Source organism: Loxodonta africana, chromosome X (assembly GCF_030014295.1).
Source record: "Loxodonta africana isolate mLoxAfr1 chromosome X, mLoxAfr1.hap2, whole genome shotgun sequence".
NCBI classification, from domain to species: Eukaryota; Metazoa; Chordata; class Mammalia; order Proboscidea; family Elephantidae; genus Loxodonta; species Loxodonta africana.
In genome coordinates, this window is record NC_087369.1 from 119,925,718 (window position 1) to 119,942,551 (window position 16,834).

Below are 16,834 nucleotides of genomic sequence, written 5' to 3' on the forward strand. Positions count from 1 at the left end.
CAATTTCTATTCTCACCATTATGAAAGGGTATCAATCTCACTGAACCCTTGCCAACACTGAGTATTTATTTCTTAGATAATTTGATTGGTTTAAAGAAATGACACGTCAATTTTAAAGTTTGAAATTGTTCTAACAGCAGTAAAATTTACATCTTTTTATTTTATTTATTATGTATCATTCCTCATATTTGATATGTCTGATCATGTTCTTTGACCATTTTTATTGGGTCTTAATATTTTCTTATTGACTTACCTAAGTTCATAAAATATAAATGAAAATAACTATTTTCCAGTCATATTTGCTGTAAACATTTCCCCAACTTGTCTTTTTATTATGTTTCTGTTTTCAGCATATGAAACTTTAAAAAAGTTGTGGTCAAATCTATTGGTATTTTCATTTGATATTACTTTCATTGCCTTTGTGCTTTAAAAGTCCTTCCCCATTCAAAGATCAGAAAAAAAAATCCTTTCTATTTTTGTCTGTCATTTCATTTTTTTTATACTCCATTTCCTTTTAAATGGAGTTATTAGTCAGACAGCTCATAGAAGTGCTTTAGACATAATGTATCTATCTGGATTTCCAAAAGTCATTTGTGAAAGTCTTCAATACATGCCACCTCAATGGCTTCTTTCCCTGTGGCTAAAATTATGTTCAATTTGTCCCTAATCTGAAAATAAAAACATAAAAAAAAAAACAACTTTCTCAAAATACTCTTCTTCCTTGACTTTCATGACAACATCACCTTCTCTGGATTCTCATTATATCTTGCTTGACCATTCTTTCTCTGTCTTTATATGACCCCTCTTTTGTCCTTTTAAATGCTGGTGTCCTTCTAAACTCTTTCATTGGTGGTCTACACAACCTCTCTGATTGTCAGAGATATTAAATCAATTGTCAAGCCACACAGTAAAAGAGTAATAGAGGCAAGAGTTAAATCCAGATCTGTCAAATACCAAAGCCTACATTCTCAAACTGGAGGACAGAACCAGAATAAAAAACCATCTGAACAGAGTAGAACAATCAAATGATGCAAATGAGAACAAAATCAATAGGAGCGAGTATGAATTCTCAGTCTTAGTTTCAGAAAATCGACTACACAAACCTTAAAGACAAGAAAAGTAAAAGAAAAATTAAAGACAAAAATTCAATACTGGGAAAGCACATATGTTTATATGTTGCTAGTGGTACCATCAATTAATAAAACTATTTTGGTGGGCAATTTGGCCTGTATACTTTATGAAACACTAAAATAGTCATATATAAATATGTTATCATTATAGTGCAATCCAATTTTTGTTTAAAAAATAATATATGGAGAGTTCCAGTTAAGATGGAAGCTTTGATAGACACAGCATAATGTCCTGCTACAACAAAGACTCAAGAAACTAAGTGAAAAGATACAAACAATGACCTGGCATACCTGAACATCAAACAGAAGGTTGAAGAATTGGACTGAGCACCAACCGGAAAGAGAGCTAGAATGAAAACAACAGGAATGAGGAGATTCTCAGATTGCGCTCAGCTTGCCAGCCCAGTGTAGTGTGTTCATTTTGAGACAGAAGCAAACAACACCCCCGGGAAAACACAGGGATGTACCACTGGAGCAAAATAAGATGAACGAGTTGTCAGAGCCTCAGGACGGGGGATTGACAAGACAGGGAGTGAACATCTATGGACAGACAAGGGCTATTCCTGCATACACAGGAGGTCCTCTCCCTCCCTCCTCCACTGGGATGCCAAGTCACCTAAGCAGAGGGCCTGCCTTGCTCATTTAAGTAGCACTGCCTCCCTGTGACTGCAAAGCTGACCCAACCTGCTCTCCAGAGGCTGTGTTAACAGTTCATACCAACATAGAAGACCCACGTTGCCATACAAAAGCTGCAGAAGGATCTTAGCCACCAGACACCTGGCGCCCCTCATCGGGGAAGGGACCTGCTCTTGCACCTCATCCTATGAGGGAATATATGTGTGCCAAACTTCCGAAAATTCCCAAACCCAAAATAACATCCACCCAACCAGCAGCACCAAAATCATACACAGACCAATATTACAAAACAACAATTAAAACAGTACAAAGGAAGATAGACAATCTAAAGGAAAAGTGAAGATATATCAAAGCAAAATCAAACAAACGAAAAATAAATAAAGACAAACATACAATTGATGAAGAAATATATAACTAAGTAAAATAAAATCTTACTGTCTCAAAGATAGCAGTCAATTACAAATCAGAAGACAAAAGCCATCATATTACTCTGCATGACCAAAAAAAAAAAGACTAAAGAAAAATGAAGAAAGCCTATAGGTTATGTGGGACACCATCAAGAGGAACAATATACCCATACTAGCAATCCCAGAAGAGGAAGAGAGGAAGAAAAGTACACAGAGAATTTTCAAAGAAATAATGGCAGAAAACTTCCAAGTATCATGATAGATGACAAGATTTTCATCCAAAACTCAACAAATGAGAAATTCACCAAGTCATATCATAATCAAACTTTCCAGATCCAAAGACAAGGAAAGAATTTTGAGAACAGCATGTGAAAAGTGAAATATCACCTACAAAGGGGCCTCAATAAGAATAAGTGCCAATTTCTCATCAGAACGTACACACCAAGAAGGTAATGGAATTACATATGCAAAGCCCCAAAAGAAGGCAAAAAAAAACTGCCAACCAAGATTTATATATCCAGCAAAATTGTAATTCAAAAATGAAGACAAAATTAGGATAGTCCCAGATAAGCAAAAATTAAGGGAATTTGTAACCACCAGACCAGTCTTACAATAATTATTAAAGGGAGTCCTTCAGATAGAAAACTAACATCAGACAACAACACAAGGCAAAGACAATAGCATCACTCTGTTACCATCCCAAGTAAAGATATCACAACAGTAATGTAAAGTTAAAAAATGGTTACAGGTTTCCATTGTTATCTGAAAGTTTCCCTTACACCTCTTTGCTTTTGTGAAAGATTTATATTAGTACCTATTTTCGCTAACCGAGAAACACAGGAAGAGGATTTTTGCTTTTACAAAAAACTGAAAAGTAAATATAGCATTCCTATATGTAAACTGCTGGTTTGGGAGCACACGCACCCCACTGATGGTGGCCTCAATATGTGAAAACCAGGTCAGTGATGCTAGAAAGGCACCAGTTCTCAACGATATCTCGGTAACATCGGAGGTACAGTAGTCTGGGAGCTCAAAGTGCAATGTACCAAAAGAGTGTAGCAGGTCCAGGTTGTGGTCCAGGTCGGCAGGGCCAGGGGGCAGGCTGTCCAGAGACTAATGGAGCATACCCAGAGGCCATCGAGCAAGGGGGCAGCAGCTACTGCCACCTCTCCAACACCGTTGGAGGATGAGGAGGTGGAGGAAGAGGAGGGGGTAGCAATGGACGAAGGTGAGGAGGAGATGGTGGCATTGGGGGAGGAGCTGCTGGGCTTTCTGACCAGGCTGCCCGCCCCACTGGAAACAGCCTCTACAGCTCTTGCTTGAATTTTATGTATTATTTGGTATAATTGTAAGTTATTTTCTGGGCCTTTGAATACTCAAAAAAATTTCCCATATAAATCACTTCTTCACTCTATGCCATTCATCTTATGAAAGGTTTCATAGGAATGCTCTACCTTTGACTATCAGGGGAAACCTGTACAGGGATTATAAGAAACAAAGATATAATCAATGACAACGCTAAAACAAAAAGGGAAATGAATGGTGTAACTATAGAACTTCCATATGGTGAGGTAGTTAAGGCAATTTCAAGATATAATAGATGGTTTTAAATGTAGGGTGTTAAATGTAAACTTCATGGTAACCACAAAGAAAAATAATAAATCTACCCATAAAAACAAAGAAGAAAATAAAAAAGACTCAGTAAACACAAAAACAGCAATAATAAATGAAAGAAAAAGAAAATCCATATACAAAAGGAACTAAGCACAGAAAAAAAGAGAACAAAAAACCATTAACACCACAAAAAAGTATAACAAAATGGCTGCAGTAAATTCTTACCTATTGATAAATCACACTGAATGTAAATGCATTAAATGCACAAATCAAGACAGAGAGTGGCAGAATGGTTTTAAAAAATGACTAGTCAATACGTTATCTACAAGAGATACATCTTAGACACAAAACATAGATAGATTAAAAATCAAAGAATGGAAAAAATATACCAAGCAAACAGTAACCAAACAAGAGCAGGAGTGGCAATATTAATATCTAACAAAATAGACTTTAACTCAAAATCCATTATAAGACACAAAGATGAATATTGTATAATGATAAAATGGCCAATTCACCAAGAAGACATAACAATTATAAATATTTATGCACCCAATATCATAGTACCAAAATTTATACAGCAAACGCTAACAGAAAAGAAGAGAAACAGACAGATCTACAACAATAGTAGGGAATTTTAATACAACACTTTCAATGACAGAACAACTAGAAAGAAAAACGGTAAGGATACAGAATATCTGAATAACGCTATTAAGCAACTGGACCTCACAGAAATAAATAGAACACACCACCCAACAGCAGAACAATACACATTTTTCTCCAATACACATTGAACATTCTCCAAAATAGACCATATTTTAGGCCACAAAGCAAACCTCAATAAATTTAAAAAGATTGAAGTCACACGAAGCATCCTCTCTGACCATAACAGTATGAAACTAGAAATCAATAGCAGGAAGAATAAGGAAAAATAAATAAATACCCCCCAAAATGGAAACTAAACACCACATTCCTAAAAAAAAACAAAAAACACCTACTGGGTCATAGAAGAAATCAAAAGTGAAATAAAAAAACTACTTAGAATCAAACGAGAATGAGAACACAGCATACTACAACCTTTGAGACACAAGAAAAGCAGTGCTCAGAGGTAAATTCATAACAATGAATGCATACATTAAAAAAGAAAAAAAGATACATGAGAAAATGCTCTCGATCATTAGCCATTAGAGAAATGCAAGTGAAAACTGCGATGAGATTCCATCTCACTCCAACAAGGCTGGCATTAATCCAAAAAACACAAAATAATAAATGTTGGAGAGGCTGCAGAGAGATTGGAACTCTTATACACTGCTGGTGGGAATGTAAAATGGTACAACCACTTTGGAAATCTATCTGGCGTTATCTTAAACAGTTAGAAATAGAACTACCATAAAACCCAGAAATCCCACTCCTTGGAATATACCCTAGAGAAATAAGAGCCTTCACACAAACAGATATATGCACACCCATGTTTATTGCAGCTCTGTTTACAATAGCAAAAAGCTGGAAGCAACCAAGGTGTTCATCAACGGATGAATGGTTAAATAAATTGTGGTATATTCACACAATGGTATACTACGCATCGATAAAGAACAGTGACGAATCTGTGAAACATTTCATAACATGGAGGAACCTGGAAGGCATTATGCTGAGCGAAATTAGTCAGAGGCAAAAGGACAAATATTGTATAAGACCACTATTATAAGATCTTGAGAAATAGTATAAACTGAGAAGAACACATACTTTTGTGGTTATGAGGGGAGGAGGGAGGGAGGGTGGGAGAGGGTTTTTTACTGATTAATTAGTAGATAAGAACTGTTTTAAGTGAAGGGAAGGACAATACTCAATACATGGAAGGTCAGCTCAATTGGACTGGACCAAAAGCAAAGAAGTTTCCGGGATAAACTGAATGCTTCAAAGGTCAGCGGAGCAAGGGCGGGGGTTTGGGGACCGTGGTTTAAGGGGACTTCTAAGTCAATTGGCAAAATAATTCTATTATGAAAACATTCTGCATCCCACTTTGAAATGTGGCGTCTGGGGTCTTAAATGCTAACAAGCGGCCATCTAAGATGCATCGATTGGTCTCAACCCACCTGGATCAAAGGAGAATGAAGAACACCAAGGTCACATGATAACTAAGAGCCCAAGAGACAGAAAGGGCCACATGAACCAGAGACCTACATCATCCTGAGACCAGAAGAACTAGTTGGTGCCCGGCCACAATCGATGACTGCCCTGACAGGGAGCAAAACAGAGAACCCCTGAGGGAGCAGGAGATCAGTGGGATGCAGACCCCAAATTCTCATAAAAAGACCATACTTAATGGTCTGACTGAGACTAGAGGAATCCCGGTGGTCATGGTCTCCAAACCTTCTGTTGGCACAGGACAGGAACCATTCCCGAAGACAACTCATCAGACTTGAAAGGGACTGGACAGTGGGTAGGAGAGAGATGCTGATGAAGAGTGAGCTAATTATATCAGGTGGACACTTGAGACTGTGTTGGCATCTCCTGTCTGGAGGGGGGATGGGAGGACAGAGAGAGTTGGAAGCTGGCAAAATTGTCACAAAAGGAGAGACTGGAAGGGCTGACTCATTAGGGGGCGAGCAAGTGGGTGTACGGAGTAAGGTGTATATAAACTTATATGTGACAGTCTGACTTGATTTGTAAACGTTCACTTGAAGCTCAATAGAAGTTAATAAAAAAAGAAAAAAAGGTCCAAAAGCAATAACTCAACCCAACAACTTGACCAAATACAAAAGGAAAAACAAAAGAAGACCAAAGCTACCAAAAGAAAGGGAATAATAAAGATCAGAGCAGAAATAAATTAAATAGAAAACAGAAAAACAATAGAAAGAGTCAAAAGACTGTAAGTCAGTTCTTTAAAAGGATCAATAAAATAGACAAACCACTGGCTAAAATGACAAAGGAAAAAAAAAAAAGATAAAAATAACCAAAATAAGAAATGAAACTGGAGACATTACAAGAGATCCAGCTGAGACAAGGAATACCATAATAGAATACTACAAAAATGGTACTGTAACAAATTTGAAAAGCTAGAAGAAACGGACGAATTCCTAGAAACACACTACCTACCTAAGCTAACACAAATAGGGGTAAATCTAAACAGAAGAGATTGAAGACGTCATAAAGAAACCTCCAGCCAAAAAAAAATTCTCCAGATAAGATGGTTTTACTGGGGAATTTTACAGAACATTCAGAAAAGAATTGATATTAATTCTATTCACACTCTTCCAAAACATAGAAGAGGGAGGAACACTCCCTAACTTATTCAATGAAGCCAGCATCACTCTAATACTAAAACCAGGTAAAGACATAACAAAAAAAGAAAATTACAGACCAATATCCCTCATGAATACAGCCACAAAATATTTTCAACAAAATTCTAGCAAACAGAATTCAACAGCATAGTAAGAAAATCATACATCACGATCAAGTGGGATTCATACCAGGATTGCACTGGTGATTCAGCATTGGAAATCAATGTAATTCACCACATAAGTGAAACAAAGGACAAGAATCACCTGATCATCTCAGCTGATACAGAAAAGGCATTTAATAAAATCCAATGCCTTTCCTGATAACAACTCTCAGTAAAATATGAACAGAGGGAAATTTCTCAACATAATTAAGGGCATATATACAAAACTAACAGCCAACATTATTCTCGAGAAAGACTGAGAGATTTCCCCTTGGGAATGGGAATGACACAAGGATGCCCATTATCACCACTTTTATTCAATATTGTACTGGAAGTCTTAGCCAGAGCAATAAGGTAAGAAAGGGAAATAAAGGGAATCCAAATTGGAAAGGAAGAAGTAAATCTACCTCTTTTCATAGATGAAATGATTCCACACATAGAAAACCCTAGAGATTCCACAAGGAAGTTACTGGATCTAATAGAAGAATTCAGCAAAGTTGCAGAGTATAAGATGAACACACAAAAATCAGTGGAGTTCCTCTACACTAACAAGGAGTACTCTGAAAAGGAAATCAAGAAAACAGTATCACTTACAATAGCCCCCCAAAAGATAAATACCTAGGAATAACCCTAACCAGGGATGCAAAAGACCTATGCAATGAAACCTATAAAACACTAAACCCACAAAAAAAAAAAAAAAAAAACACTACAAGAGACTAAAAGAGACCTACACAAACGGAAGAACATTCCATGCTCAGAACTGGTAGGCTTAACGCTGTGAAAATGTCAATACTACCCAAAGCGATCTACAATGTAATTCCAACCCAAATTCCAACAACATTCTTTACTGAAACGAAAAAACTAATCACCACCTTTATATGGAATTGTAAGAGGCTCCAAATAGTCAAAGCAATATTGAAGGAAAACAAAGTAGGAGAGCTCACACTCCTCAATCTCAAAACACACTATACAGTCGCAGTAATCAAGATGGCCTAGTATTGTTTCAATCACAGACATATAGACCAGTGGAAAATAATTCAGAACTCAGGAATGAATCCATCCATGAACAACAGATTTTAGACAAAGTGTCAAAGTCCATTCAATGGGGAAGAAACAGTCCCTTTAGAAAATAGTGCTGAGAAAACGAGATATTCATTTGCAGAAAAATGAAACAGGATCCACGTCTCATACCGTACAAAAAAACTAACTCAAAATGGATCAAAGACCTAAAAGTATAAAGTTCCTAGAAGATAACATAGGGACAAAACTATGTGACCCAATTTTTGTCAAAAATAGATTTTCAAAGACAACTGCAAATGCACAAACAGCAGAGACAAATTACATAACTGGGAGCTCATAAAAATTAAATACTTAAGCTCATCAAAAACACTTTTTCAAAAGAGTGAAAAGACAACTTACAGACTGAAAAAGTCTTCAGGAATGACATATCCAATGAGGGTGTAACCTCTAAAATATATGTTGTTGTTAGGTGCCGTCAAGTCGGTTCCGACCCATAGCTACCCTATGCACAACAGAATGAAACACTGCCCGGTCCTGCGCCATCCTCACAATTGTTGTTAAGCTTAAGCTCATTGCTGCAGCCACTGTGTGAATCCACCTCGTTGAGGGTCTTCCTCTTTTCCAGTGACCCTGCACTCTGCCAAACATGATGTCCTTCTCCAGGGACTGATCCCTCCCAACAACACATCCAGAGTATGTAAGATGCAGTCTCACCATCCTTGCTTCTAAGGAGCATTCTGGCTGTACTTCTTCTAAGACAGATTTGTTCATTCTTTGGGTAGTCCATGGTATATTTAATATTCTCCGCCAACACCACAATTCAAAGGCATCAATTCTTCTTCGGTCTTATTCAGCGTCCAGCTTTCACATGCATATGATGCGATTGAAAATACCACGGCTTGGGTCAGGCGCACCTTAGTCTTCAAGGTGACATCTTTGCTCTTCAACACTTTCAAGAGGACCTTTGCAGCACTTTTACCCAAAGCAATGCGTCTTTTGATTTCTTGACTGCTGCTTCCATGGGCATTGATTATGGATCCAAGTAAAATGAAATCCTTGACAACTTCAATCTTTTCTCCATTTATCATGATGGTGCTCATTGGTCCAGCTGTGAGGATTTTGGTTTTCTTTATGTTGAGGTGCAATCCATACTGAAGGCTGTGGTCTTTGATCTTCATTGGTAAGTGCTTCAAGTCCTCTTCACTTTCAGCAAGCAAGGTTGTGTCATCTGCATAATGCAGGTTGTTAATGAGTCTTCCTCCAATCCTGATGCCCTGTTCTCTTTCATATAGTCTGGCTTCTCATATTCTTTGCTCAGCATACAGATTGAATAGGTATGGTGAAAGAATACAACCAGGATGCATACATTTCCTGACTTTAAACCAATCAGTATCCCCTTGTCCTGTGCAAACAACTGCCTCTTGATCTATGTAACGGTTCCTCAAGAGCACAATTCGGTGTTCTGGAATTCCCATTCTTCACAATGTTATCCATAATTCGTTATGATCCACACAGTCGAACGCCTTTGCATAGTCAATAAAACACAGGTAAACATCCTTTCGGTATTCTCTGCTTTCAGCCAGGATCCACCTGACATCAGCAATGATATCCCTGGTTCCACCTCCTCTTCAGCAAAATTTTGCTTGCATGTGATATTAATGATATTGTTCTATAATTTCCACATTCGTTTGGATCACCTTTCTTGGGAATAGGCATGAATATGGATCTCTTCCAGTCAGTTGGCCAGGAAGCTGTCTTCCATATTTCTTGCCATAGACGAGTGAGCACCTCCAGCGCTGCATCTGTTTGTTGAAATATCTCAATTGATATTCCATCAATTCCTGGAGCCATGTTTTTCACCAATTCCTTGAGAGCAGCTTGGACTTCTTCCTTCAGTACCATCGGTTCCTGATCATATTCCACCTCTTGAAATGGTTGAACATCGACTAATTCTTTTTGGTATAATGACTCTGTGTATTCCTTCCACCTTCTTTTGATGCTTCCTGCATCATTTAATATTTTCCCCATAGAATCCTTCACTATTGCAACTCGAGGCTTGAATTTTTCTTCAGTTCTTTCAGCTTGAGAAACGCCGAGCGTGTTCTTCCCTTTTGGTTTTCCATTTCCAGCTCTTTGCACATGTCATTATAATATTTTACTTTGTCTTCTCTAGAAGCCCTTTGAAATCTTCTGTTCAGTTCTTTTACTTCATCAATTCTTCCTTTTGCTTTAGCTGCTCGACGTTTGAGAGCAAGTTTCAGAGTCTCCTCTGACATCCATCTTGGTCTTTTTTTTCTTTCCTGTCTTTTCAATGACCTCTTGCGTTCTTCATGGATGATGTCCTTGATGTCATTCCACAACTCATCTGGTCCTCGTTCACTAGTGTCCAATGCGTCAAATCTATTCTTCAGATGGTCTCTAAATTCAGGTGGGATATACTCAAGGTCATATTTTGGCTCTCGTGGACTTGCTCTGATTTTCTTCAGTTTCAGCTTGAACTTGCATATGAGCAATTGATGATCGGTTCCACAGTCGGCCCCTGGCCTTGTTCTGACTGATGATATTGAGTTTTCCATCGTCTCTTTAGACGTAGATAATTTGATTTCTGTGTGTTTCATCTGGCAAGGTCCACGTGTATAGTCACCATTTATGTTGGTGAAAGAAGTTATTTGCAATGAGGAAGTCGTTGGTCTTTCAAATTCCATCATTCGATTTCTGGCATTGTTTCTGTCACCAAGGCCATATTTTCCAACTACTGATCCTTTTTCGTTGTTTCCAACTTTCACATTCCAATCACCAGTAATTATCAATGCATCTTGATTGCATGTTCAATCAATTTCAGACTGCAGCAGCTGATACAAATCTTCTATTTCTTCATCTTTGGCCCTAGTGGTTGGTGCGTACATTTGAATAATAGTCGTATTAACTGGTCTTCCTTGTAGGTGTGTGGATATTATCCTATCACTGACAGTGTTGCACTTCAGGATAGATCTTGAAAAGTTCTTTTTGATGATGCATGCAACACCATTCCTCTTCAAGTTGTCATTCCCAGCGTAGTAGATTATATGATTATCTGATTCAAAATGGCCAATACCAGTCCATTTCAGTCCACTAATGCCTAGGATATCAATGTTTATGTGCTCCATTTCATTTTTGACGATTTCTAATTTTCCTGGATTCATACTTGGTACATTCCAAAACTCAAAACAGAAAGAAAAACAATTCTATTAAAAAATGGGCAAAGGACGTGAATAGATACTTCACCAAGCAGGCCAAGTGACCAATAAAGACATGAAAAAATGCTCATGGTCACTAGCCAGTAAAGTAGAGATGCAAATCAAAACTACCATGGGATACCATCTCACACCTGCAGAAATGGCACTGATTAAAAACAAAAACAACAGCCAATACTGGTGAGGATGTAGGGAGAATGGAACTCTTACCCACTGCTGATGGGATTGTAAAATGGTACAACCACTTTGGAAAACAATATGGCACTTCCTCAATAAACTAGAAATAGAAATGACTTATGATCCAATATTCCCACTCATAGGTATATACCCCAGAAATCTAATAAAAGAGACATGAACAGACATACACATACCTACGTTCATTGCAGCACTATTCACAATAGCCAAAAGATGGAAGAAACCTAAGTGCCCATCAACGGATGAATGGATAAATAAAATGTGGCACATACATACAATGGAGTACTACCCAGCCATAAGGAATTATGATGAGTTCTAGAAACATAACATGGATGAATCTGTAGGATATTATGCAGAGTGAAATAAGTCAGTCACAAAAGGACAAACATTGAATAACCGCACTTTTATAAGACAGGAATAGGTATATATACAAAGATCAACGTTTATTGGTGGTTACCAGAGATGTGTGGGGGGAGGCGGTGTTACATCCTAGATAGTAGACACTTATTGTTTTAGGAGATGGGAAAGGTAACACTCAATGTGGGTGAAGTGCAAAGAGCTTGACCAAGGTAAATGATGCCACTAAGAAATACACAAGACAAAAAGACATTTTTGGTAACCCAAATCAAACCAAACCCATTGCTGTCAAGTCAATTTTGACTCATAGCGATGCTACAAGTCAGAGTAAAACTGCCCCATAGAGTTCCCAAGGAGTACCTGGTAGATTTGAACTGCTGACCTTTTGATTAGCAGCGGTAGCTCTTAACCACTATACCACCACAGTTTCCATTTTTGGTAAGGGACATATATAATTTTGCGATAACACCAACAACCAAAAAATGTGTGTGGTTACATATCTATGCATATATGCATATATGTGTATGGTTATCTATATATACGTGTGTGTATACATGCATATATATTCATATATATAAAAAATCACACAGGGGGCACTGTTACAGATACTTCTTAGACATAACTAAAACACCTTGCGAATTTAGTTGTCTGGGTTTGAGGACTTAGAACCATAGTCTTATGGAATGACTCAGTCAATCGATATCATAAAGTTTATGTTCTACATCCTAGTTTGGTAAGTAGTGTCTAGAGTCTTAAAAGTTTGTGAGCAGCCATCTAAGATACAACTACTGGTCTCTACTCATCTGGAGCAAAAGAGAAAGACTCAAAGAAGAAAATAGTCTACAGGACAAATAGTCTACATGAACCATGGCCTCATCTACCCTGAGATCAGAACTAGATGGTGTTATGCTACCACTACCAACCATTCTGGTTAGGGCAACAATAGGTGGATCTTAACAGAATGGGAAACAAATGTGGAACAGAACTCAAATTCTTAAAAAGTCCAGACTTGCTGGACCACTTGATGCTTGGGAACTCCCCGAGACTATCACCCTGAGATACCCTTTAGACTTTAAACTGAACCTATCCCCGGAGGCTACCTTTTAGCTAAATAACAAAGTGGCTCTTAAAGAATATAACCCATGAGTACTGCACTCTTTTCAAAAAATCATCTATATGAGACCAAATGGTCAACAATAACTCCAAAGCAAAGATAAGAAGATAAGTGGGCAGGGAAACTAGATTACTGGAAATGGGGTAACCAGAATAAAATTAATGGGAATTTTGACACATTTTGAAATATGTAACCAATGCCACGGAATAATTTGTGTAGAAATTGTTAAATGGGAAACTAATTTGCTGTGTAAACTCTCACGGAAAACACAATAAAATATTTAAACAAATAAAACTTAGATGGGTAGGTAGATAGATGGACAGAAGAAAACAGACAGATAAATAGATAGATGGATTGACACAATAGCTGCAACAATGGGCTCAAGCAAGACAATGACTGTGAGTATGGTACAGGACTGGACAGTGTTTCGTTCTGTTGTACATAGGGTTTCTATGAGTCAGAACCCACTCAATGGCACCTAACAACAACAACAGGCATTAGTGAGCTGAAATGGACTGCTTTGACCATTTTGAATCAGACAATCATATGGTTTACTATGCCAGAAATGACAAATTACATTCATCATAAAAAACAACATTTCAAGGTCTATCCCGAAGTACGATGCTGTCAGTGATAGGATAATAAGCACATGCCTACAATGAAGACCAGTTAATATGACTACTATTCAAATTTATGCACAACTAATGACAAAGAGGAAGAAAGTGAATATTTTAACCAAATTCTGCAGTCTGAAATTGATCAAACATGCAATCAAGATGCATTGCTAATTACTGGTGATTGGAAGGTGAAAGTTGGAAACAAAGAAGAAGGATCAGTAGTTGAAAAATATGACCTTGGTAATAGAAAGGACACCAGAGATCACATGATAGAATTTTGCAAGACCAATGACTTCTTCATTGCAAATACCTGTTTGCACCAACATAAACAGTGACTATACACGTGGACCTCACCAGACGGAATACACAGGAATCGAATCGACTACATCTGTGGAAAGAAACAGTGGAGAAACTCAATATCATCAGTCAGAACAAGGCCAGTGCTAACTGTGAAACAGACCATCAATTGCTCATTTAAGTTCAAATTGAAGCTAAAGAAAATTAAAGCAAGCTCAGGAGAGTCAAGATACAACCTTGAGTACATCTCACTTGAATTTATAGACCATCTCAAGAATAGATTTGACACAGGCCATGGAAGCTTCATAAACACATCAATACTCCCTGAGAAACTGAATTATGGGGCTGAAGGCTGGGGACCATGGTCTAGAGGGACATCTAACTCAACTGGCATAACCTAGTTTATAAAGAAAATGTTCTACATCCTACTTTAGTGAGTAGTGTCTGGGGTCTTAAAAGTTTTGTGAACTGCCATCTAAGATACTCCACTTGTCCCACTCCATCTGAAGCAAGGGAGAATGAAGAAAACCAAAGACACAAGGGAAAGACTAGTCCTAAGGATTAATGGACCACAACTACCATACCCTCCACCAGACTGAGTCCTTTTACAACTAGATGGCACCCGGCTACCACCACCAACTGCTCTGACAGGAATCACAATGGAGGGTCCTGGACAAAGCTGGAGAAAAATGTAGGACAAAATTCTAACTCACAAAAAAAGACCAGACTTATTGCTCTGACAGACTGGAGAAATTTCGAGAATAAGGCCCCCAGACACCCTTTTAACTCAGTACTGAAGTCATTCCTGAGGCTCACCCTTCAGCCAAATATTAGACAGGCACATGAAACTAAATGGGCACTCCAGCCCAGGGGCAAGGAGGGGACAGTAAAGCTGATTATGGGGAACTCAACGTCAAGAAGGGTATAGTGTTGACACATCGTGGGGTTGGCAACTAATGTTGCAAAACAATATGTGTATAAATTGTTTAACGAGAAACCAATTTGCTCTGTAAACCTTTATCTAAAGCATGATTTAAAAGGAAATAGATTTGATGCATCGAACACTAATGACTGAAGACCAGACGAGTTGTGGAATGACATCAAAGACATGATACATGAAGAAAGCAAAAGATCACTAAAAAAAACTTGAAAGAAAGGAAAAAAACAAATTGGATGTGCCAGATGTGTGGGGGAGGTATTTTTAGGATTTAGCAATGTCTGGCACATAACAATAATACTCAAACTTATAGTGTGCCTATCGTGGTCTGGGTATATTCTGTGTGATTTATATATCACATTTGCCCCTCAAAACAATCCTATAAAGTAAATACTGTTCTTATACCCATTTTACAGATAAGGAAACTGAGGAACAGAGTCATAAGAAACTTGTTCAAGTCACATATCCAGTAACTAGTATAAAAAAAAAAAAACCACTGCCGTAGAGTCGATTCTGACTCATAGCAACCCTATAGGACAGAGTAGAACTGCCCCATAGAGTTTCCAAGGAGCACCTGGAGGATTCGAATGGCCGGCCTCTTGTTTAGCAGCTGTAGCACTTAACCACTATGCCACCAGGGTTTCCAATAACTAGTATAGCCAGGAATTAATCCCAGGCTAGCCTGACTCAATAATCCATACTCTTAACCATTATGCTGAACTGTGAGTTATCCACAAGTGAGAGCTCAAAAATTTTTAAGGGTCAGACATTCTTTGCAGAGAGTCGCTGAGATTCCCTGCTTCAAAAGCGCTTAGAGGGACTTGGTGCTTGACCAGGCCTGCCACTCAAAGCCAGCCCTTGCCATCTCCTCATAGTGCCTTCCAACCACCCATGGCACCCAGCTGCCACTCAAGTACTGGGCAGCCTCCAATGCCTCCCCACAGCCAGCTGCGTCCTCCTCATAGGTGCATGAGAAGTACAACCAGGACTCGGAGGCCACCATCAACCACCAGATTATCCTGAAGCTCTAAACTGCCTAGGTCTATCTGTCCATAACTTACTACTTTGACCGGATGATGTGGCTTTGAAGGCTTTTGCCAAATATTTTCTTCACCAATCTCGTAAGGATAGGGAAGATGCCAAAAAACTGACAAAGCTGCAGAACCAATAAAGAGGAAGAATCTTCCTTCAGCATATCCAGAAACAAGACCGTGATGACTAGGAGAGTAGGCTGACTGCAACTGAGTGTGCTTTACACTTGGAAAAATGCACGAATCAGTCACCACTGGAACTGCACATACTGGCCACTGACAAAAATAGCCCCCATTTCTGTGACTTCACCAAGATACGTTACCCGAATGAGCAGGTGAAATCCATCAAAGAATTGGGTGACTACTTAACCAACTTGTACAAGATAGGGGACTGGAAGGTGGCCTGGCAGACTATCTTTTTACCAAGCACACCCTGGAAGACAGGGATCAAGAGAGCCAAGCTTTAGCCACATAGCCACAAGGGTAACTTCCATGGCCAAGAAGACAGTTCAAGCATGTTGAGCTTACCTTTAACTTTTCTATAAATAATGCCAAACATTCACTTAAGTTCTTTGATTTGTATTGTTCTTTCAAATAAAGTAAGTCATTACCAAAACAGTAACAATTATTAGGTATTATTTTTTAACATAGCCAATAAAAACAAATGAGATTTAAATGTTCTTTCAATATTGTTTAAATAATTTTAAAACTAAAGTAAAAAAAAAAAAGACCTGTTGCCATCGAGTCAATTCCAACTCAAAGCAACCCTATTGAACAGAGCAGAATGGCCTTATAGGGTTTCCAAGG

General features: G+C 38.3%; 1 pseudogene; it reads left to right on the forward strand.

Annotated features, from left to right (window-relative positions):
• Positions 1–3,289: 3,289 nt before the first annotated feature.
• On the forward strand, positions 3,290–16,562 carry LOC111747655 (ferritin heavy chain-like; annotated as a pseudogene).
• Positions 16,563–16,834: the final 272 nt, after the last annotated feature.